The 24,488-nt window shown below is 43.1% G+C and overlaps 1 protein-coding gene across 7 annotated transcripts in view; it reads right to left on the reverse strand.

Annotated features, from left to right (window-relative positions):
• cerkl (ceramide kinase-like) overlaps nt 1–24,488 on the reverse strand; it is a 134,289-nt gene that overhangs the window by 106,178 nt on the left and 3,623 nt on the right. The gene's annotated exons all lie outside the window — the stretch shown is intronic.

The raw sequence follows: 24,488 nt of genomic DNA on the forward strand, positions 1-24,488 counted from the left end.
GGATGATAGTGTGGTGACTCACCGCACCGGCATCGAACCAGCTCCCGACATCGCGAACATTGTTGGAGGCCCCGATCCAAGATGGCGCGGGGCCCTCCTCCTTCTCCATCATTGGGCTAGGAAAGCCCGCGCGCGGGAAGGTCAGGTGACCCACGCATGACGTCAGTGCGGGAACTGTAGCGCGGGAAGCATTCAGATATTAAAGGCGCACCGTGCCCCTGTCATTCATTTGACTTCTGACTTCAAACAACCGACTCTGTGTAGCTAGCCGCTACATTGGTGATCCCGACAGGCCCAAATGTTTTTGGACCCACGATGTTTGCCCAACAAGAGGTACAGGCAGTAGGCCTTAAACTGCCCACCTTCTGAACCCTCAGGCCTTGTGTCTGGTTCAACCAGGCCGAGGCCCAGCGCCAGATCACCAGGGACGACACCAAGTACTACTACGTGGTGAGCGCCCTCGACCAAGACACCGCAGCCCAGGTCGAGGACTTCATCCAGGCGCCCCTGGAGGAGAAGTACGATAAATTCAAGACCCTCCTTCTTGAGACTTTCGGACTTTCCTGACACAAACGGGCCTCCCGCCTCTTCCACCTCGATGGGTTGGGTGACAGACCCCCCTCTGCGCTCATGAACGAGATGTTGGCCCTGGCAGACAGCCACAAACCCTGCCTGATGTTTGAGCAGGCCTTTCTGGAACAGTTACCCGACGACATCCACCTGTTCCTGGCGGATGCCGATTTCAGCAACCCCTGGGGGGTGGCTGCCCGGGCTGATGTCCTTTAGTGGGCAAAAAAGGAGAGCGGGGTGTCTGTTGAGGACATTGCCACGCCACGTACCCAGCGGCCCAGCAGGCCAGACCTGGCAATCGAACACACCCCACCCGCCACCGGGTCTGAGACACCAACCGACCAATGGTGTTTCTATCACCAGCGGTGGGGCACAGACACCCACAGGTGCCGGCCACCATACAGGTTTCCAGGAAACGCCAGAGCCAGCCGCCGCTGATGGCTATGGCAGCTGGCCACCCAGATAGCCACTTGCATGTGTGGGACAGGCGTTCCAGCCGTCGCTTCCTGGTGGACACCAGAGCCGAAGTCAGCGTCATGCCTCCCAACAGCCACGAGACTCACAACTGCACACCAGGATCTGCCCTCAGAGCCGCTAATGGCAGCGCCATCTGGACCTTTGGCACCCATTTGGTGCACCTCCAGTTCAGCACCTGCAACTTTACCTGGAAATTCACCCGGGCCACTGTTTCGCAACCACTCCTCGGGGCAGACTTCCTTCGCGCCAACAGTCTGCTGGTTGACCTGCAGGTTAAGCGTTTGGTACATGCCAGGACCTTCCAGACGTTCTCGTTGGGTGAAGCCAAGCTACCGGCCCCACACCTCGACTCCGTCACCACGTCGACCAACGAGTTCGCCAGGGTCCTGGCAGAGTTCTCCTCTGTACTAACGCCCCAGTTCTCCACCACCTTGCCCAAGCACAGCGCCCAGCATCACATCCCCACCCAGGGCCCTCCCCTCCATGCCCAACGGCTACCCCCGGACAAGCTCCGCCTCACGAAAGAGGAATTCAAAAGGATGGTGGAGGAGTTAGGGATCATCCGCAGGTCGGACAGTCCATGGGCCTCTCCGCTACACATGGTCCCCAAGGCAGCTGGAGGCTGGCGACCCTTCAGCGACTACCAACACCTGAACGACATTACTACCCCAGACCGGTACCCCGTGCCACATATTCAGGACTTCGCTGCCAACCTGCACAGGCGGTCCATTTTTTCCTAAGGTCAACCTCGTCCGCGGCTATCACCAGATCCCGGTGCATCTGGACGACATTTCTAAGACGGTGCTGATCATACCTTTGGGCCTCTCTGAATTCGTCTGGATGCCCTTTGGCCTCAAGAATGCTGCTCAGTCCTTCCAACGACTGATGGACGCAGTCGGGCACGACCTTGACAACATCTTGATCGCCAGCAACAGCCGCCAGGAACATGTCACGTGCCTCCGCCTACTCTTTTCTCGCCTGAGGGATTTCGGCCTGACCATCAACCCAGCCAAATGCCAGTTCAGGCTTGAGACAAACGATTTACTGGGCCATCGGATCGACAAACACGGTGCCACGTCCCTGCCTGCGAAGGTTGATGCCATCCGCCATTTCGCCAGACCCACCTTCATCAAGGGCCTGCAGAAATTTCTCGGTATGGTAAACTTTTATCACTGGTTCATACCATCCGCGGCCTGCATCATGCACCCGTTGCTTGCTCTCCTGTCGGGCTGAAGCAAGGACATTGGTTGGAGGCGGCTCACACCGCGTTCGTCAAAACCAAGCAGGCCTTGGCAGACACGGTCACATTAGTGCATCCTCGTACGGACGTCCCGGCTGCCCTCATGGTTGACGCCTCCAGCACAGCAGTTGGAGGCGTTCTAGAGCAGCTTATCAAAGGGCGTTGGCAACCGCTAGCGTTTTTCAGCAAACATCTTCGACCACCAGAGCTCAAATAAAGCACCTTCGACTGCGAGCTGTTGGCATTGTACCTGGCCATCAGACACTTCCGATACTTCTTGGAGGGCAGACCACTTACAACTTTCACCAATCACAAGCCATTGACCTTCGCTTTCAACAAGGTCTCAGAACCCTGGTCAGCACGGCAGCAGCGGCATTTGTTGTACATCTCAGAGTACACCACTGACGTCCGCCATCTGTCCGGGAAAGAGAACGTGGTCGTGGATGCACTGTCATGGCCCACCATCCAAGTTTTGTCCCGGGGGTGGATTTCAGCGCCTTGGCGGAGACACAGTGAACGGACATGGAGATGCCCAGCTATCGCACCGCAGTCTCGGGCCTGCAACTGCAAGACCTACTGGTAGGCCCCGGTGAGTGCACCCTGCTCTACGATATTTCCACAGGTAGACCTTGCCCCATTGTCCCAGCGGCCTGGCGTCGACGGGTGTTTGATTCCATCCACGGCCTGGCACATCCATCCATCCGGACAGTAGTCCGGATGGTGTCCGACAAGTTCGTCTGGCATGGCCTGCGTAAACAGGTTTCCGAATGGGCCCGCTCCTGCATACACCGCCAAACCTCGAAAGTACAGCAGCATGTCAAAGCCCCCCTGCAGGATTTTCAACCTACCCGCCAGAGGTTCGACCATATCCATGTCAACCTGGTCAGCCCCCTTCCAGTCTCCCGAGGAGCACGGTACCTCCTCACAATTGTCAACCGTTTTACCCACTGGTCTGAAGCCATTCCCCACGCAGACACCTCCACCCAGTCCTGCGCACAGGCCCTTTTGTCAACTTGGGTGGCCCGGCACATATCACCAGGCAGGGGAGCTCAATTCACCTCTGACCTGTGGTCTGCCGTCGCCGACTTGTGGGGTTCCCGGATCCACCTCACCACTGCCTATCATCCGCAATCCAATGGGCTAGTGGAGACGTTCCATCGACACCTGAAGTCGGCACTCATAGCCTGCCTTAAGGGGCCCAACTGGGTGGACAAACTCCCCTGGGTCCTGCTGGGGATACGTACCGCGCCTAAAGAGGACCTGCATGCCTCATCCGCGGAGATGGTCTACAGAACATCCTTAGACGTCCCGGGCGAGTTCCTACCAGCCCCTCGGGGGCCAGAGGAAGAACGTGCTCTGACGCTCGACCGGCTGCGCGAGCGGCTTGGAAACCTGGCCCTGATACCCACCTTGCGACACGGACAGGCCCCGACACGTATGCCGACTTCCCTCCAAGACTGTAAGTTTGTCTTTGTCAGGAGGGGTGCGCACTGAACACCACTGCAGCAGCCGTACGAAGGGCCATTCCGGGTCGTCAGGAACAATGGGTCTACATTCGTCCTGGACATTGGGGGGCGCGAGGAGGTTTTTACAATTGACCGGCTGAAGCCGGCTCATTTAGACTTGGACCAACCCATAGTGGTCCAGTGAGCGCGACGCAGGGGCAGGCCACCCAAGTCATAGTTTATTTAATTCTGGTTTTCGTGACTGTATCACCGGTTCTGGGGGGGGGGGGGGGGGTATGTGGCGACTCACCGCACTGGCGTCAAACTGGTTCCCGACATCGCGAACGTCGGAGGCCCCGATCCAAGATGGCGCGGGGCCCTCCTTCTCCATCGTTGGGCTAGGAAAGCCCGCGCACGGGAAGGTCAGATGACCCGCACATCACGTCAGCACGGGAAGCTTTTGGGTATTAAAGGCGCACCGCGCCCGTCGTTCATTCAACTTCTGACTTCAAACAATCGACTCGTGTCTTCATTTCATAGTGTGTAGCTAGACGCTACAATAGCCTTTCCCATGTTTGGCACGGCCCGATTGTCCCGTGAGGTCATCCAGATGACCAGCATGCTCGAGACGCTGCCCAACAAAACGGCAGTGGCACTGCAACACACCAAAGACGCCCTGATGCGGACGGCGGCAGAGCTGACGGCCGTCAGGATGGTCGCCCTGCAGAATCAAACTGCCCTGGATTACCCACTCACTGCTGATGGTGGTACCTGTACGGTGATTGGTAAGGAGTGCTGCACATTTATCCCTGATCAGTCAAGGAACATCACCCACTTGGCTGCTCACATTTGGGACTCAGTGGCTAAAATTCAAAAATCAAGGGACCAGCTCCTCCAGCACGACACCTCATGGGGAAACTGGTGGCCGTTTGGGTCTCTGGGGGGATAGTGGGCAACTGTCATCTACTGGGTGACTGCTCTCATTCTTGTTGTTATTGCTGTCTGTATATTATCTGGCAAACACAACATTATCAAGAGCATGCCTGCCTTTCATTAGTGCTGTATACTGACATAGTGTTAGGCTTAGAAATAGTTGTTACCATGATTTATTTGTCTGTTAAGGTTAAGACTTCTATTACAATATATGGGTTTTCCTTTCACTGTAGTCCACGTAATGATTGGCGAGTGGTGTGACTTCCAAGGGGTGGATTGTATTGTGGAGGGTCATGGCTGTCACTTGACAGCACTGCCCACTACCTGGTTGGAAGACACACCACTGCCAATCAAGGTTTGGCCCCGCCCCACCCATCAGTGCACACCTGACCATTGGTCCCTTTAAGTACCTTTGCACTTGGTACTTTGTAATTGATTAGTCTGGGCTGGCACCACGCCATTGGCCTTTGTAAATTACCTGGGCTGGACCCCCCAGCCCTCCAGCACTATAAAGGGTGCCACATGTGCTCGGCTCTTTCTCTTTGCCATCTTTGAGGGACCACCCTGCTTCACTCCAGACCGAGTACCGTGGAACGGTGCTGGAGAAATCGTTGATGAGATGTGTACTCTCAAAGGGTTGAGTGTTTTAGTTAGTGTCCCTAGTAGCATAGAGCCGTGCCTGCACTGAGTGAAGGGGTGGCAAGTATTGTATTGTTTTTCCTTGATTGTGTATGCCTAGTTTGTTATGTGTCTGTCTGTGTTTTATCCCCGCTGCGATTTTCCCACGCTTGTCTTTTGTAAATAAATCATTTACTGCCAGACTGTGTTCAGAGTCCTTGCTTTTGAGACCCCTCGAACCTGTTTCCACACTCAGATTTGGTAACAGCTTCCTCCCCTCCGCCATCAGATTTCTGAACGGTTCATGAACACTACCTTGTTATTCCATTTTTTTGCACTATTTATTTCGTAATTTTTAGTAATTTTATGTATTTGCACTGTACTGCTGCCACAAAACAACAAATTTCACAACATACAAGTCAGTGATAATAAACCTGATTCTGAACTGATAGTCTATCAGTGGAGTGAATTGGGAAGAGTTAAGTCATAACCCTCCCAAAGGTCACATATAATCTAAAAATTAGTATTGTTACACTGAAGGACACAATCACCATGACCGTTAGTTTGCAAATAGTTAACCCTACAATATCAATTATTCTAAAAAGTAGGTATGTTCCTTGCACAAAGTATTGCAGGTTAATACTAATGAAACACTGCAAACATAAATTTAGGAAACGTTGAAAGTCCCTACTACAAATCATGCATTTAGTTATTTGTCCATCATAGCTTGGAATACAAATATTACAGTTGAAAGGTTAAATCCATATTTAATTTTAATTGTAATAAGAGATTTTTAAATTCATTTTGCCAATGCTCTAAACCCAAAAATAATCACAAGTACGAATTTTCAGCAGTTGTGTTCACAATATCATCAACCATACGTAGTACATAGATAAACTAAAAACAACAGATCCATTGGCTTATGTTGCAGCACTACAGCAAACTTAATGGATTCACAGTAAGTCATACCTCTTGTATATTTAAAAAGTATATAAACTTGCCAATTTCCAATGCAAAAAAAACTCTTTGGGACTATTTTCATAAAACCCATCATTGACCTGCTCCCAGAATTGTTGCTATCAAGCAGATTGCAAACCAATTGGGAATGCTCCCATATGAATTTCAAATGTGGTCATGAAAAAATATTTGCCATTTTCAAAATTTAAGCATTAGATAGCAAAGGAAATATGTTTAATTCTCTTTAAATTAGTGGTTTGGCAGATACCAAAACAATGGCCAAATATGATTGTTGTCAGTCTCCCTGGAATATTCAATCTGCAGCATCTGTTCAAGGTTATAAAATTGCCAGTTCTATACTGTATGTTGTCTTTCCATTAAATAATAATTTTGTTTTGAGTTAGAATTTCTTTTTCTACTTTTAACTCACTCTTAGATCTTCAAGATGCCATAATTCCAGATGGTAACCTGTCCTGTCAAGTGATTTAATAGCAAAATATGTTTTTCTCTTCTTTCTTTGCATTGGTTAACAAAATCACCTGAAAATAATAGCATTATATTAATATAGCACAGTTAATAGTTGTATTTGGATTTTGCTTTTCTCAGGAGCAGTGACTTTTCATTGACTATGAAGGAAACTCTCCATTTTAAATAAGAGGAAATAAAACTTTTGCTTCAATTAGGCATCAGAGCCGTGTAGGTGTCAACTCCGGGTGATTATACAACAAAAAAAAAATCAGTAAAACTAAAGTCATACAGTTCAGAAAAAAACTATGCCAACACTGGAAAAGATTCACAAGCATGTTACTGGGACTGGAGGGGCTGAGTGATTATAAGAGGCTGGGGCTTTTTTCCCTTAAATCGTAGAAGGCTGAGGGGATGACCCTAGAGATTTATAAAATCATGAGGGGCATAGATAAGTGGCCAGTCTTTTTCCCCCAAGTCAAAAGCTAGAGGGCAAAGGTTTATGCGAGAGGAGAAAGATTTAAAGGGGATCTTAGGGGCAACTTTTCACACAGAGGTAGTGATTAAGTGGAACAAGCAACCAGAGGTGGTGGTAGGGGCAGGTACAATTACTATGTTTAAAAGACATTTGGACAGGTATGTGGATAGGAAAGGTTTAGAGGGATATGGGCCAAACGCAGGCAAATGCGACTAGCTCAGGTAGGCAACTTGTTGGCATGAACAAGTTGGACCAATAGGCCTGTTGTGCTGTATGACTATGACAATTTACTAGTCTTTCTAAAATTAAGTATAGTTCACTACTAAGATCACAATTTCACATCATACTTATTAAATATATCGGCGTCAGATGAGTAATTTAAAGCTCAGTGACTGAAAGATTTATTTTTTGTATCTGTTTCCTTAAAAATTGATTCCCATTTTATTAGAAGTTCTATTCTTAGTGAAATTTTCACCCTTCATAATGAAAACAATTTTTTCTGTGCGGTTTTGTTATACTTTTTTGTGGTCTACAAATCAAACTGGTGTACGTTACTTATAAATACATTTGTATGAGTTATAAGACTAAAAATTAGATGAATTTAGAAATTACAATGAACTGAGCTTCACCACACAATGCCACATTTTCCATTATAATTATCAATATGACTGGTCATGTTTGGATCAAATCTTAATTTCAATCACAGTTAGACATTGTAACATGAGATAAGTGCACAATCTCTGAGAAAAGTTTCTCCTTCCAGATGGATATTGGCTTCATCAAAACACTAATTATGTTTACTGTATGCATGGAGTAACCAGGATTGTAATACAAAAAATTGGCAAAATCTATATGACACACGGCAACAACCGCTAGCCTAATTTACAAACACAGTGGCTGCTACCATTTAATCATAAGTGGAGTTATCGTGCCAAAAAGACTGCTGTCATGAAGACTTACACTGGTTTTCCAACTATACCTAAACAGTAACTTGAATGTTTTGCCTTAGGAATACAACAGTATAGTTAAATAAATCCATCAATTTTTGCAAGTCATTTTGTTGTTTTTAAAATGAAACAAAACAAAAAAAAAGGAAATACTTTCAATATGCATCTTGGCTGCCATTTAATACGATTATAGCAGATTACCTCAGGCCTCAACTCCTTTTCTCAGCCAATTCCACATAGTCTTCAATTCCCTGATCTTTAAACAAAAATTATCCACCTTTTTAAATACGTCTAATGATTTAGCATCTACAACCTTCCAGAAATTCACCACACTCTACAAGAAGAAATTCTTATGAAACTGTTTTAAATGACCAACCCCTTACCTTGTAACTATGTCCCTCCAGTGGAAACAACCCAGCATCTACCCAATCCATTTAGGATCTGATGTGTTTCATTAAGATCAGCTCTCATTCTTCTAAACTCTAACTTCACTCTGGGTGAAGAAATTTCTTCCCATCTCATTCTTCAAAGGCCGATCCCCTAATTTTGAGACTCTGGCTTCTGATTCTAGATAGCCCAACCACAGGAAACATCATCCCTGTATCTAACCTGTCAAGGCACATAAAAATTTTACTGAGATAAACTCTCATTCTTCAAAATCAAGGGAGTGCAGGCACAGTTTGCCGAATCTCTTCAAGCAAAATAAAAACCCAACCATCTCAGAAATCAAAACTCTGCACCGCAGGAATCAATCTGGTGAATCTTCAATATCTTAGTTCAGAGCAAGAGAGCGCAATTATTTATTTTTACACGGCAATCCCAAGGAGGTCAAATTTAGCAGGGAAGGGCAATATATCTGTTGGTAATAAGCCCAATGGTCATTTGGGTATCCTTGTGCCATGTGGAACAGCAATAATCATGTTCTCTAATCAAAACAGTAAGAACAATGGACGGCGCAGATATGCTGAACTGTCAGATAAGGCTTACTGTGAGTGCCATCTGTTTTATCTTCCTCTGCAAAATTCAAAAATGTTTCAGAAAATACATCGATATTTTTATGTTGTGGATTTTCATTAAGAACACCACATTAAGCATTCCTAACCTTTAAATAATACAAAATGAAATTACTTAGTAATATAGACCAGAAGGTTGACTCCCATTTTGTACTTTAAAATTAGTCAAATACCATTAAGATAGTTATGGTATTACTGCCTATGCACTTGAGAGGACATATAGTTAATATTCATATATCTCGTTGATTCCCTGTTGTGTCCTGCTGGACGTGCGGTGATAGAGGACTAGATTTGATTCACTGAAATTAAACATCCCATTCTTATTTAATGCAAGTGCACATTTATATTAAAAAAAGCACAAGAGCAAGGTTGTGAAATACTAAATTGCTCCACTGTGTCTAGATCCACAACACCGTGATTAAAGGGACAAAAGTTACAAGAACTGTGGCCTCAGTTTTGCTCACAACAATCACAAATAAAGAGACATTTAAATTGTTATTTATTTTGCAGTAATCAAACTCTTGTTGAAGTCATCATTCAATTACATTTAGCTTCAACCATAAAAGTCTCAAAATATCTAGCACATACTAATGCAAAGGTGAGTTCCAATTTGAGGTACAAGGGTGGGGGAGGAAGTCCAGCTGGCAGGTCAAGTTCTCTTCAGTGAATCAATAAATGCTACATGATGAGCACTCATGTGACTCCATTTGAAGTTTAGCAGTTAAAATGCTTCTGCAGACATGAAATTTGATGAGGTGTTTAGCTTGGATTCACAAAAAGCTGGGTCAATGATCCTTGCCTTAAATTACTGCTAGATGTGATCAGGAGCAAGAGGAACATATGTATTCCCAGCAATGACAGAAAGAAATCTTTTGCTTTCAAAAAGCAAGTATGGTTACAGAAGAGAGCAGCAAGAACATTGTTCTCCATTCTTCAGTGTAGTGTAGAAAGCTGCATAGCAAGCTGAGCAGGTCAAGAAAGCTGTACATTTGTTGATTAGCCCCATCCCCACACTCATTCTGCCTTGCCCAGCATTCTGTCACACTATCCCTCATACTTACTCAACTTCCAGCACCTCTTAGCCTACATCTTCCACGCACTTCTCAAATATCCATATGAGCATCAGTCACTTCCACCAACCCTTATTCAACAGGGTGGATCACGCTATAAATCACATTTACTAAATCTACTACATTCACTGGGTGAACAGATAACATTCAATTTTTCATTGGTCTGTTCTTTCTCTCTTGTAGAAGACTGTGCAGAACACAAGTAAAAGAGAAAGGAATGGAGTTGACCAGCCACAAAATCATGATGTCCATTTTCTCTTTATCTGTAAACAAGAAGATAGGAGGACCCAATTCCTACTAGGGTGCACCATTTCAAGACAGTCTGTTATGCAGCAATACCAGTAATTCATTTGGCCCCACTTCTTATTCATGGGAATATGGGCATTTTTTTAAAAATTCATTTTCAGGATTTGGGCATCGCTAGCAAGGCATTGCCCATCACCAAGTGCCCTGAGAAGGCAATAGTGAGTCACCATCTTGAACCATTGCAGGGCTCCTGGTGCTATTAGGTAGGGAGTTCCAAGATTTAGACCCAGTTACAGAAGAGGACCAGCTGTTCATCCACAGTCAGGATGGTGTGCAGTTGGTGAGGAATCTGCCATGTGGTGGTGTTCTCAAATGCTTGTTACCCCTGGCATTCCTGGTGGTAGAGGTTACAGATTTAGGAGGTGCTGTCAATGAAGCCTGGTTGAGTACTGCAGTGCATTTTGCAAATGGTACACACTGCGAACACTGTGTACTAGTAGTGGAGGTACCTGATGCTCTCCAGTAATACGGCTGCAGAAACATGTTGCTCATGCAAGAGAAGGATTCTACCAAAAGGGAAACTGCACTTAAACTACTTTCAGTTCTCAGCCACACCTCCACCAACCCACTCCCGAGCATCTCCTGATAAGCAAGCCTTAAGCAATCAAGGCTATCTACTGCATCTCTGCTGAAGGAACAAGAACTGGAGCAGCAGGAAGCATAAGTTAACACAACTGCTATTCACCTTGTAATATACAAGCCAGAGATATTCACTATGGTTCAAGAACAACCAGAAACTATTAAAATACCATTAAAAAACAATTCTTGAAATATGCCTTAAAAAAACAATTAAAAACATGTATATTTTAAAATCACAAATTTCATTTAAAGCAATTAAATTTAACTTTATACTGATGCTTCTCTCTCCCACTTTAACCCATGGGCCTGCTAGACCTATGCAAGTTCAGCACACAGGCTTCACAGCCGGGAAATCTGTGGAAGTTTATGTTCCTATCCACAAACTCCATAAAGAGATAATGATGCATGCAGTGGTATTCACCTATATAGAGAGAAACTTCTACCTCTACTTGAGTGTCCCAAATTTCCACACAATTACACAGGAAAAAAAAAATGCATTTTCCAACAGAAACATTGGGTTTTTAGTTGAAAATCCAGGTCAATTACTGTTTCCACCTCGGAAACTGTCCATTTTGCTAATCTTTACCAGTGATTTAATCTAGCTTGAAACTTGAGACAATATACAACAAACAATTTGCAGGTCTGCCAAAATGGTTTGGTATGCTTTGTACAAGAATTCCACGGCTGAATAGGCACATGGTTATGGAAGCGACTTATCTGATGTGCTTGGACACTAGTCCCAACCTGGTTTAAATGAAACCTGCCCCAGTGGAGCTGTTTTCTCTTCTGATAGTAGTGATATTGTGTTCTGGATCAACATCCTGGCTTTTTGAAAGGTGCTACAGAAAAGCAAGTTCTTTCTTCCTTAAAATCCAACAGCTGCTGTTGCTCTTTGAAAGTAGTAACATCAAAATTAAGAAAAACATTTGTTCACCTGCGCAGCAGCTACCTGAAAAATTTTGTTATACATGCTGATTACATACTCAAGTTCAGCTCCCTGTCCTAACTCAGAGTAAAAAATATTATATCCAAGGCCAGGCTTTCAAACTTTAAAAATAACTTTATTGAAGGTATTAAAAAGACAATTTAAGGCATAAATTTAGTCAGCATATTACTAAATATGTACCCTTTTGGTTTATCCTTTATCTCAGACAATGCCAATTTCAATTACCAAAGGAAAATTGGCAAAACCGGCAGATATAAAACTAATTTCAGCAAGTTTTTGAATCATATCTGGGAACCCAGTGGACTAATTGGACAATTGCAGGGTAAAATCATCAATATACATAAAAAAAATCAATTGCATTTCATAATGTATTACAATATAAGCTATCACAGCACCATCTACAGGAATAGTAGGTACAAATGTTAAATAGAATCCGGCCCCTTGACAGAGTTAGTAAAATAGACTTGAAAATATTACTTTAAGGTAGCTTTATCAGAAAATGAATATACAAAACAAACAAATTGGTTATTTTATTAAGTGCCTGTCAAAGCATGGAAACTGACAAGCCTCCAGACCAACAATTTTAATGTAAGTAAAAACAGCAAAGTTGGCATACTTCCCAGGTCAAGCGGCATTTAGAGAGACGGAAATTGATTAGAAGTTTCAGGTGATGATTTTTCATCAGTAATGTTTGAGCTTTTTCCAGTCTATTCTATTTTTATCTCAGATGTTCTAAATCCACAATACTTGGTTTTTGTTAATTAAGAATTATTAGTTCTATTCATGTCCCAGTTGTAAAAAGTAATTTCATTTCCAATACACTTTAGGTAGTAAATAAGTTTCTCGCTTTAAGACTAGATAGATTATAATATGACATTAATCAGCATAATTTGACTAAAATGAAATAAATAGGGAACAAACGATGGCCTAATATTCTTGCTGTTGTTCATTAATATATAAACCATTGTTTTTGTATCACCATATTTCTTAACCTAAAAGGAACAGAACCAATATTGAGCATAATGTGTTTGCTCATGTGTAACTAGTTTCCAAATTTCTTACATGAACTTCACTACAGACTACAAATGGCACGCATGTAGATAAATTATAAAATGCTACTCAGTGACAGAATCTGAATGTTGAGTTTTATTCCAAGCATGCTAATCTTTTCAAGTGGGAAAAAAAGAGAAATGTTAGCTGCAATTTATGTTATAAGAACCATTCTTCTTTAATACCTAGGTTTGTACCACCATATGCCCCCTCTTGAAGGGGAAAGTGGTTAATGAGGTGGAAGTGAAAATGTCTGTTCCTGCTGACAATGATAATGAACCTTTTGAGGGTAAGCTAAAATGTTTCAGTTCCACTGATTTGATAGTAATAAGATCTGGCTCCATCTTTGTCCTTCTTAGAATTGCAACCTTTCTCTAATTCTCTGTCTTTTACAACAGTGATTATCTGAGGGTGTTTGTCTAATTATTTTAGAAACTTGTACGTCCCCATGACACATTTTCAGAATTATTCATATGCTGAGAAATAATATCCATTATTCACGGCAATGAACATACTATTTCTAAAGATGCATAGTTTGGTACTTAAACTCCATCTCGCCAGCATCACAAGTAGCCAATTGTCAATCATTTATTTTTAATAAATCAATTTGCTTCAATATATCTCTCCCCGACTGCCAAAGACAGTCATCTGTCTCTGATTATCCTTGATACCAATGCAAACGCTAATCATATCCCTCTGTTATCTTACAGATGAAGCAAGTGTGGAGCACCCAGTAGCTGAGGAGGAACAATGAAGCAATTGTGATGGCAACAATGTCACTCAACTTTACCCACTGAGGCAAACATTATATACACTATAATGGAGAAGCTAGAGGGGTCTGCACAAATGTTCAGAACCACAAACAGGGAGAGTTACAGCACAGGAAGCATTGTGCCAAGGGCAGATTTGCATCCTTGCTGTGCTACAGGGGAGATAGATGAAGACCTCAAGGACATAGTCTATATTGAAAAACTGATTCCTGTACATAAGGATCTTCTAAATTGTCCAGGGTAGCTTGCCAGAAAACTTGCACACAATAGCAGTCAAGATGCAGCCATACCTTTGAGAAAGTAGAACTTTTCCCATAACAAAACACATTCCTGATGGGGACAACAGAAAGCAACTTACATGCAATAAACGAGTTGCTGTGTGTCCATGATGCTGCTGCATTTCACCACATATGACAATAAACTTGAATTTGTATCACTGCACCTGGTGAAACTAGTGATGTGGGAAAATCCAGCAGTTTGTTCATTGGATCAGCAGTCTACATTCCAAGAATGACGTACTGAAGCCTCCTTGCAAACAAATATGTCACTTGATTGTCATAAGGACCCAAGTGGAATCATTTTATTCCCGTTTCCTTTCTCAGCATGGATGAGCCCTGTGACACAGAAGTACAGGACCCACTGTAACCAAGACAGGTACAGACAGGATTGCTTGTACTATACTACTTGATTTCAATTTGTAGAGCAAGAAGCAAGATAAGTGAATAGCTGTCTGTTGAAGCAAGCTTTCTCACTACTCCTTTGTCACATGAAGCTAAAACACCCTGTTATGAAACACTCCACTGCTGTGAGCTTTGCTTTGCCTACTCTTTTGACCCCCCTCAGGTCTGTGCTCTCAAGCTTGCTGCTGTAGCTTTTGCTCTGCCTGCTGTGGCAGCTTCAAAGGTAATCCAGCAACATTTTCTCCGCATTCCTGTAACATGGCAAATAACAGAGGAGTAAAGACAATGACAAATCAGTGACTACATTCGTGCAACTTTTTTATTGCGGATTCATGTTTTTATCCTCAGCATCATAAATTAATTAAAAATATTACAAATTCAAGACTTTGGTGATGCTATAATCAGTAGTGCTATATCTGTGGTCCAAAATTAGATCAACTTTAAATGGTAGTGGAACCTGGTTTATTGCCTCCCTGGCTTTACTCAGATATTAAGAACATACATCTGGATACATTAATGTAGTTGTGAGGCATCTAATTCTGATTTGATAACTCTCAAAGTCTTTCTTTCCTTGAATAATAGAGAAAAAAAAACTTCATTCTCAAAATCTTGTCTGTAACAGCCAAATAAATTTTCTTTACAATAGTCAGCAAAATACTAAAAATGCAAATAGTGAAGAAATCAATCATCAAAAATCTAAGCTGAAAAACAGTCCAAAGCAGCTGCTGTCCTTTAAGCAAAGCTTTCCTTAGCCCAAAGATACCAACAAATAATTTATTAAGAGCGACTCAAGTGCATTGTGTTTTCCCTGAAAGGATGCTGGCTGCTGCAAAATAATTTGTGTTGGTTTTCCCAGTGAGCCAGTTTTCGAACAATTTGTGAGGAAAGGCATCTGAAAATTTAGAACTGTACTGTACAGAATGAGAAGAGTATGAAGAGAATAATTATCTTTACTCATAGAAAATCTATTCTATGCCTTCCATCAAGAACGTTGGAAGTTCTTGCACTTCAAAATGACAACACAACATTTTCAGCTAAATAGAAAATTGACTTTTCTTAAAACAAAATGGTTTGTAGCCTATGAGTTAAGTCAATGAATTTTGCCAGATTTAGTTCTCTCACGCAATTTGCAAGCCCCTGTTCTAATCAGTAGGCCATAAAATCTATTCTATACAAAAATATCCAACAGGAGTACGTCATTTAACTTCTTGAGATTATTACACCATTCATTGAGATTGCGGGTGACCAAAACCTAACTCTACATATTCACCATTGCTCCACAACACATTATACCTTTAATTCACAAAAATCAATTAATGTCTAAATTAAGAACTGATCAACCACTGATTGCTATTTGCAAGAATTCGAAGTTTCTACCACAAGCTTCCTAATGTCATCTTTGAAAAGCCTAGTGCTATTTTTTGTAAGACAGTGTCCCATAGTTCAATCTTACCCACCCCTGTGACATATAGTTTCTCAACAAAAATAACACATGGCACTATATAATGCTTTTACCATAAGAAAATATTCCAAGTTTCACAACAGGAGCATTAATCTGCGAAATATGAAAGTGAGTCACCTAAAGTATATGGTCACCTAAATTAAGGCAAATGACCAAAGGCTTGATAGAGTGGATGTTGAGAGGATTATTCCCCTAGTCCAGGTACCTAGAACCATTGGGCTTAGTACAGAGTAAGGGGTAGCCCACTTCAGACTGAAAGCAGGAGAAACTTCTTCTCTCAACAGGCTAGAGGGGCTAATTGGCATACTCCTGCTCCTATTTCCTATGCTCTTAAATGCTTCCAGCATTATTTCAAAGGAAGGAAAAGAGATGAAGAGATTTAGGGAAGGAGTTCTAAAACTCTGGGTCTTGGCAACTGAAAGGATGGTGTCGATGGCAACTGAAGACAATGAAATAGGTCTTCTCAATACTTGGGAGAAAATTTCTGTTCATCCAATCCTGTACATCTGGCAAACAATCCAACAAGTTAGCAACAGTACAGTGAAGCAGTCAAAAAAGGTGGTGGTGACTGAAAGCTGCATCATCATTATACAACAGGAAACTAACAATTTTCTTGTGGGATGATACAGAGGGATATAATGTATAATAAGAAAGAGGGGAGGCCAAGGACAGGTCCTTGGGGACCCTAAAGATAATGGCTCAGGTACAGGAGTGAAACCATTGCTAATGAGACCCCAGATGCAAAAGAATGAGAATTGAACCAGGCAAGTATGATCACACTGAACCAGATGACAGTGGAAAGGTGTTAAAGGAAAAATAGTGCAGTCACCATGTTAAGGAGGAAGAAGGTGGATAGATTAACCTCTGACGTAATCACACAGGATGTTATTTGTAACTGCAAGAGCCTCTTTGATATTACAGAAGGGCCATAAAAGAAAATGACTGGATATGCTGGGAAAGATGGACAAAAATTTATGAAGCTACAAAATATTCAATGACTTCAAAGATGAAAGTTTTTTTTGAGAGGGATTATGATAGGCAATTTGAAGGGGAGGGAAGTAACAGAGGAGGGAAAACTGTGGAAAAAGAAATCGGCTAACATGGAGACAGGGAAGGGAAGCTGGGTGGTCAACAGTTCAGAGAGAATGGGGATTAAGGGAGCAAAGGCATATGTATACAAAAGTAGGAAAGGTATGCTTCAGTTAAATAGGGCACTGATGAGACCACATCTGGGGCACTGTGTGCTCCACTGGTCTCCATTTTTTTTTAGAGAAAAAAGCAATTCAGATAAAGTTTACCAGACAAACACCTGGAATGGGTGGCTGACATAAAGAAAGGTTTGACAGGCTTGTTCACTGGAGCTTAAAAGAGTGAGGGGAGACTGGATCGAAACATACAAGATCCTAAGTAGCCTTGACAGGGTGGATGCAAGAGAGAATGTTTCCTTTCATGGGAGAATTTTAAACTAGACGTCACCTATTTAAAGCAGAAATGAAAAGATTTGTTTCCTCTCAGAGGCTCATGAGTCTTTGGAACTCTCTTCTTTAAAAGGGTGGCAAAAACTGAGTGAATGTTTTGAGGTAGCAGTAGATAGATATTTGAAGGGGTGGGGGAGTGGGGGAGATGTCGATAAGTTATTGTGGGTAGATGGAAGTATGGATTTCAGATTCCAGTCAAACCAGCCATAATGGTATTAAATGGCAGAGCAGGCTTGGGTCAGGGCAGAGGAGCAGCGAGGGGCACGTAGCTTATTCCTGCTCCTAAATTTTAAGTTCACATGAAGGGAAAAATGTTTACCCTAATTGAAAGGAAAAGGGGGTGCAACAGATACAGCTGATCAGATGGTCTCAATCTTAAAAAAAATCCATGAACACTGTAGACAGGGGAGACAATTTTAAGTCAATAGTTTACAGCAAAAAAAATTAGAATTACTTTGGCATGCCAGGACAATTCTGAAATAATGAACACCTTTTGAAAGCCAAGAACAGGGCACTGACTGTGACATGTGTAGTCTGGCTAGATCTGGAGACATTTGGCAAAACAGTTCTGCACCCTTTGGACTAAAGGAAGTGAAGATGCGAATGGCATTCACCCATTATTAGGGGAGCAAAAAATTTAATGGGAACCATGGCATTAAATATGGAAGCCAGGGTTCTCTACACAACATCATATCTTACAAAATTACAGAAGACCATCCCTCACGTCTGTTTATATAATTCCGTTAACAACCACGAGCAGTCAACTGTTCAATACCATCAACTTTGCAGAAAAGGAGGAAACGAACCTGCACCTTATGTCTATTTTATAAATCCTGAGTTTGCAACAGATAAAATGATGCCTCACTCAATAACTTGTTTTAAACTTGAAATCTTACTAATTCTTAGAGAAACTACTTGGATTTGAACTTAAAAAAATGTTTTACTTCTTTTGAAATTTGCAAAAGTGTTTCTTAACTTAAACTGAACAAATTATGTTTTGTGCTTTGGCATATAACAATCTACATATTGACCACTTGCAGATGAAATAAAAGATAGTTTTAACTTAAGGATTTCATCATGCTCCGGACATGTGCCTTGTAGGTGATGGAAAGGATTTCGGATATCAGGAGATGGATCACAGATCACTGGATAAGCAACCTCTGACCTGCTCTTTTCACCATATCTTTTGACTGGTCAAGTTGACTTTCCAGTTAATAGCAACCCTTGGGATGTAAATGGTGGGGTCTCAGCAATGCAAATCCCACTAAATATCAAGAGTACATGATTAGACTCTTCTGTGGGAGTTTTTCAATGCCTGGTGCTTGCATGTTAAGTACATTAATTGACACTTTTTAGCCCATTCCTTAATATTATCTAGGTGTTGCTGCATTCAGGCTTGGACTGCTTTATTTGCTGAGAAATTGTGAAGAGAATTGAACATTGTGCCATCATCAGCAAACATCCCCACACTTCTGATCTTTTTAGAAGGATAGCCGTTGATGAAGCAGCTGATGATGGCTGAACCATGCAGAAGTCAGCAGTGATGCTCTGTGGCTGGGATGATGGACCTCCAATAACCACAACCATGTGCCAGGTAAGTCTCCAACTATTAGAGTGTTTACCCTTGATGACCGCTGATTTAAGTTTGACCAGGGCTCTCTGAATTGACACTTAGTTAAAAGCTTTCCTTGATGTCCACGGGAGCATCTCTGGAATTCAGTTCTAAGGTCCATGTTTGGACCAATAGTTTGATGAGCTCTGGAAATGGGATGGCTTGGTGAAAACCGAACTGGACATGTGCAGAGCTGAATGGTGAGGTAGTACCACTTGATAACATAATCAATGATACCTTGTATTGCTCTGCTGATAATTGAGACCAGACTGATTAGATTGAATTTGTCCTGCTTTTTGTGAAAAGAAAGTCAGAGGACAGTTTTCCATATCTTCAGTATAATGGCTGAGATACTTTCTGGTCCCATAACCTTTGAGGTATGCAGCAAATCAAATGGGCTGGCTTTTGTAATAGTGGACATCTCAGTAATAGACAAGGTGGATACATTGTTCCTGCCTGCTCTTGCTCCACTGAACTTATCTCTTCATACCTTGCCGCTATCTTCCCCACTCCCTCCCCGTACCCCCCATGTCCATAAGACCATAAGGTATAAGAGCAGAATTAGACCATTCAGCCCATCAAGTCTGCCCCACCATTCAATCATGGCTGATATTTTTCCAACCCCATTCTCCTGCCTTCTCCCCATAACCACTAACCAATCAAGAACCCATCAGTCTCTGCCTTAAATACACCCACTTGTACAAGTAGTGGCAATGAGTTCCACAGATTCACCACCCTCCGAGTGAAGAAATTCCTCCTTATCCCAATTTTAAAGGGATGCTCCTTTATTCTGAGGCTGTGCCCTTGGATTGTAGACACTTCTACTGACAGAAACATCCTCTCCACATCCACTCTATCCAGGCCTTTCAGTATCTGGTAGGTTTCAATGAGATCACCCCTCATCCTTCTGAACTCCATCAAGTACAGGCTGGGAGATATCAAACAGTCCCTTCCACCTACGTCCAAGACACCCCATATGCTCTCCACCATTTTAAAAGCTTCCAATTCCTTTGCTCCCACCACCTAATATTTACTGTCAACATCCAGTCCCTACATACTTCCATTCCCCACCATGAAGGCTATAGGGCTCTCCATTTCCTTCTAGAACATAGATCCAACAAGTTCCCTTCTACTAGCACTCTCCATCACCTGGCAGAAATAGTGTTTATCCTGAACAACATCTCTTTTGATTCCTCCGACTTTCTACAAATCAAAGGTGTAGCCATGGGCAATCACATTGGTCCCAGCTATGCCTGCTTTTTTGTTGGCTACGTGGAGAAGCCTTTGTTCCAAATCTACTCTGGCACCACTCCCCAACTTTTTTTCCACTACATCACCAACTGCACGGGTGCTGCCTCCTCCACTTGTACAGAACTCGTCTATCTCATCAACTTGCTATGAAGTTCCACCCTGCCCTCAACTTCACTTGAACCACTTCTGACACCTCTCTCCCTGTTCTTGATCTCTTTGCCTCTATCTCAGGAGACAAACTATCCACTGACATTTACTACAAACCCACTGACTCCCACAGCTACATAGACTGTGCCTCTTCCCACCCCATCTCTTGTACAATCACCATTCCTTTCTCTCCACTGTCAGGGCGAGGCCAAATCCAAACTAGAGAAACAGCACAGGTAGTCTATAACCCGACAGTATGGACATTAAATTCTCCAATTTCAGGTAACCTGCTCCCCCTCTGTCCCTTTTCTCACTCCTCCTGATCTAACCTGTTGAATCTACACACACCCAACAACCCCCCAGACCCCGATCACTCTATTGTCTTTCCCCTCCTCCACCTACTCCATCTGTTCATCAGCCACACACTTCTCCCCGGGTCCCCTCTCCCCACTGTTCTGATCTGCCCACCCCACCTCTCTTATTTGGTTCCATGGTGTACCTTACTTTCCTACCAGATTCCATCATCTGCAGCCCTTTGTTGCCTCTACCTATCACCTCCTAGCCTTTGTCACTATTTCCACTCACCGCTCTTCACCTGGATCCATCTAATCACTTGCCAGCTCTTGCTCCACCCCTTCCCCTTGCCTCTTTATACTGGCTATCTCCCCTCTACTCTTTCAGTCCAGATGTAGGGGCTCAACCCCAAACATCAACTGTCCATTTCCCTCAACAGATGTTGCCTAACCCATTGAGTTCCTCCAGCAGTTTGTTTTTTGTTCAAGATGAATCATTTCTGGCTGAACACAGTTGTGAATGCTTCAGTCTCATCTTTAGCACTCAGGTTCTGGGTCCTGCCTTTGTTGAGGATGGGGATATTCTTATAGCCCCTTCTTCCCATTCACCACCAGTCACAATTAGATATGGCATGACGGCAAAATTTTGATCCTGCATGGGAGACTGCTCCAGAAGATTAAGTCACTTGGCATTCAGGATGAAATAGTCAATTAGATTCAAGATTGGCTTAATGGGAGAAGCCAGAGAGTGGTAGTAGACGGTTGTCCCTGACTGAAGGCCTGTGACTAGTGGTGTGCCACAGGGATCGGTGCTGGGCCTGTTGTTGTTTATCATCTATGTTAATGATTTAGATGATAATGTGGTAAACTGAATCAGCAAATTTGCAAATGACACCAAGATTGGGGGTGTAGTGGACAGCAAGGAAGGCTATCAAAGCTTGCAGCGTGATCTTGACCAGCTAGGTAAATGGGCTGAAAAATGGCAGATGGAATTTAATGCAGACAAGTGCAACGTGATGTGCTTTGGGAGGACAAACCAGGGTAAGACTTGCACAGAGAATAGCAGGGCTCTGAGGTGTGTGGGAGAACAAAGGGACCTGGGACTACAAATCCACAGTTTCTTGAAAGTGGCGTCACAGGTAGACAGGGTCATAAAGAGAGCTTTTGGCACTTTGGCCTTCATAAATCAGGACAATGAGTACAGGAGTTAGGATGTTATGTTGAAGTTGTACAAGACGCTGGTGAGGCCGAATTTAGAGTATTGTGTGCAGTTCTGGTCACCCACCTACAGGAAAGATATCAATAAGCTTGAAAGAGTGCAGGGAAAATTTAAGGATATTGGTGGGACGAGGACCTGAGTTATAGGGAAAGGTTGAATAGGTTAGGACTTTATTCCCTGCAGTGCAGGAGAATGAGGGGAGATCTTATAGAGGTATACAAAATTATGAGGGGTAGAGATAGGGTGAATGCATGCAGGCTTTTTCCCCTAAGGCTGGGTGAGACTAGAACTAGACGACATAGGTTTAGGGTGAAAGGTGAAACATACAAGGGAAATCTGAGCGGGATCTTCTTCACTCAGAGGGTGGTGCAAGTGTGGAACGAGCTGCCAGCGGAAGTGGCATATGCGAGTTCAATTGTAACATTTAAGAGAGGTTTGGATGGGTACATAGATGGGAGGGGCTTGGAGGGATATGATCTGGGTGCAAGTAGCTGGGACTGGGCAGAAGATCAGGTCAGCATGGACTAGATGGGCAGAAGGGCCTGTTTCTGTGCTGTATTACTCTATGACTATGACTCTATGATCTGTTGATTGTAACAATCAACACTTAGCTGTCTTTTTCATGCTATTTAACATGCTTACACTGAAGCTTCAGCAGGTTGACATCTCATTTTTTGATGTGGGTGATGCTGCCCCTGGCATATCCTTCTGCACTTCTCATTGAACTGAATTGATCATCTGGGTTGATTATAACAGTAGACTGAGGAATATGCCAGGTCACCTATCAATGGGTTTGGAGTCACGAAGCCCAGAACAGGCAAGGATGGACTGTTGTGAACCTTTTGAGATTTTACAACAATCTGGTAGCTTTGTGGTCATCGTTCTTTTTCTCTGAGCCATGAACTACTTACAGCAGATATTTCAAAGCATTGCAATACACAGAAGCCCAGCATAAATGGCTTAAGAAACACACAGACTCCCAAGTAACCACATCACCCTATTAAGCAATTACTGCCCCATCCGTGGCAGAGGCTGCAGGTCACATAATGGCCTTATCTGCCATGTTAGAACCCAGTTACTCTCAATCCCAAAGGACTACCCAAAAAGGTGAGCGATATGCCAGGCCACCAGGATACAGATTGTGGCAGTATATATTTGGTCCACTTCTGATGGTCCACAATGCATCATTGTTCCTAATTTTGCGACGTTACATTCAGAGTCTATTCCATGTAAGACAATTGCAATGCCAGACAATACAAAAGAAGGCAGCCCCAATGTTAGACAGCACTACACAATGGCTACTCTTCACCTATTATTATAGTCTTTGAGCACTGGCTTCAGTAAAGGTGTCAGAATTTAACAAGGAAACAGAGATAGATATCCACTTGGGGCTTATGCCTAAACATGGTTGTGAATGCTTCAGGCTTATCTTTAGCAGTTACATGCTGGGACTTACCATTGTTCTTGGAATCTCTTGCAAGGAAGAAGGAATTTTAGCTACAAGGTATTTTTAGAGTAAAGGAGGTCAAAGGGAGTCTCAATGGAGGTGCACATCATCATGATAAGTATAGATAAAGGTAGACAAAGAAGAAGTGATCAAGTTAGCTGATAACGCAAGAAGAGTTGTGGACACAGCCCAGCGCATTACGGACACCAGTCTCCGCTCCTTGGACTCTGTCTTTACCTCTCGTTGTCTTGGTGTAGCAGCCAGCATAATCAAAGACCCCACCCACCTGGGACATTCTCTCTTCTCTCCTCTTCCAGCGGGTAGAAGATACAGGAGCCTGAGGGCACGTACCACCAGACTTAAGGACAGCTTCTACCCCACACTGATAAGACTATTGAACAGTTCCCTTATACAATGAGATGGACTATGACCTATGACCTCACGATCTACCTCATTGTGACCTTGCCCCTTATTGCACTGCACTTTCTCTGTAGCTGTGACACTTTACTCTGTACTGTTATTGTTTTTTTTACCTGTACTACATCAATGCACTCTATACTAACTTAACGTAACTGCACTGTGTAATGAATTGACCTGTAAAATTAGTTTGTAAGACAAGTTTTTCCACTGTACCTCGGTACAAGTGACAATAATAAACCATTACCAATTAAGAGACACAGATTTAAGGAGACACAAGAGATTGCAGATGTTGGAATCTACAGCATTTGGTCATGATGCAGGGTTTTGACCCAAAATGTCAACAATTCCTCCCCCCCACCCCACAAATACAGCTTGACCCACTAATTTCAAGTATTGGGGAAGAAATATACAGCAAACAGAAATGACCAGAAACTCATTGCTTATGAAGGTAGTGAAAGCAGAAATGATCAATATATTGTGTAATGAGAATAAGTTAATACAGGATCTGGTAGTTAAAGAGTCTTTTGGGAACAATATTGAAAACAAGATAGAATTTAAGATTAAAAACTCTTGGTGATTTAGTTCAATCTGACACCAGAGTCTTAAAATTGAATC

The sequence above is a fragment of the Pristis pectinata genome, chromosome 1 (genome assembly GCF_009764475.1).
Source record: "Pristis pectinata isolate sPriPec2 chromosome 1, sPriPec2.1.pri, whole genome shotgun sequence".
Classification (NCBI taxonomy): domain Eukaryota; kingdom Metazoa; phylum Chordata; class Chondrichthyes; order Rhinopristiformes; family Pristidae; genus Pristis; species Pristis pectinata.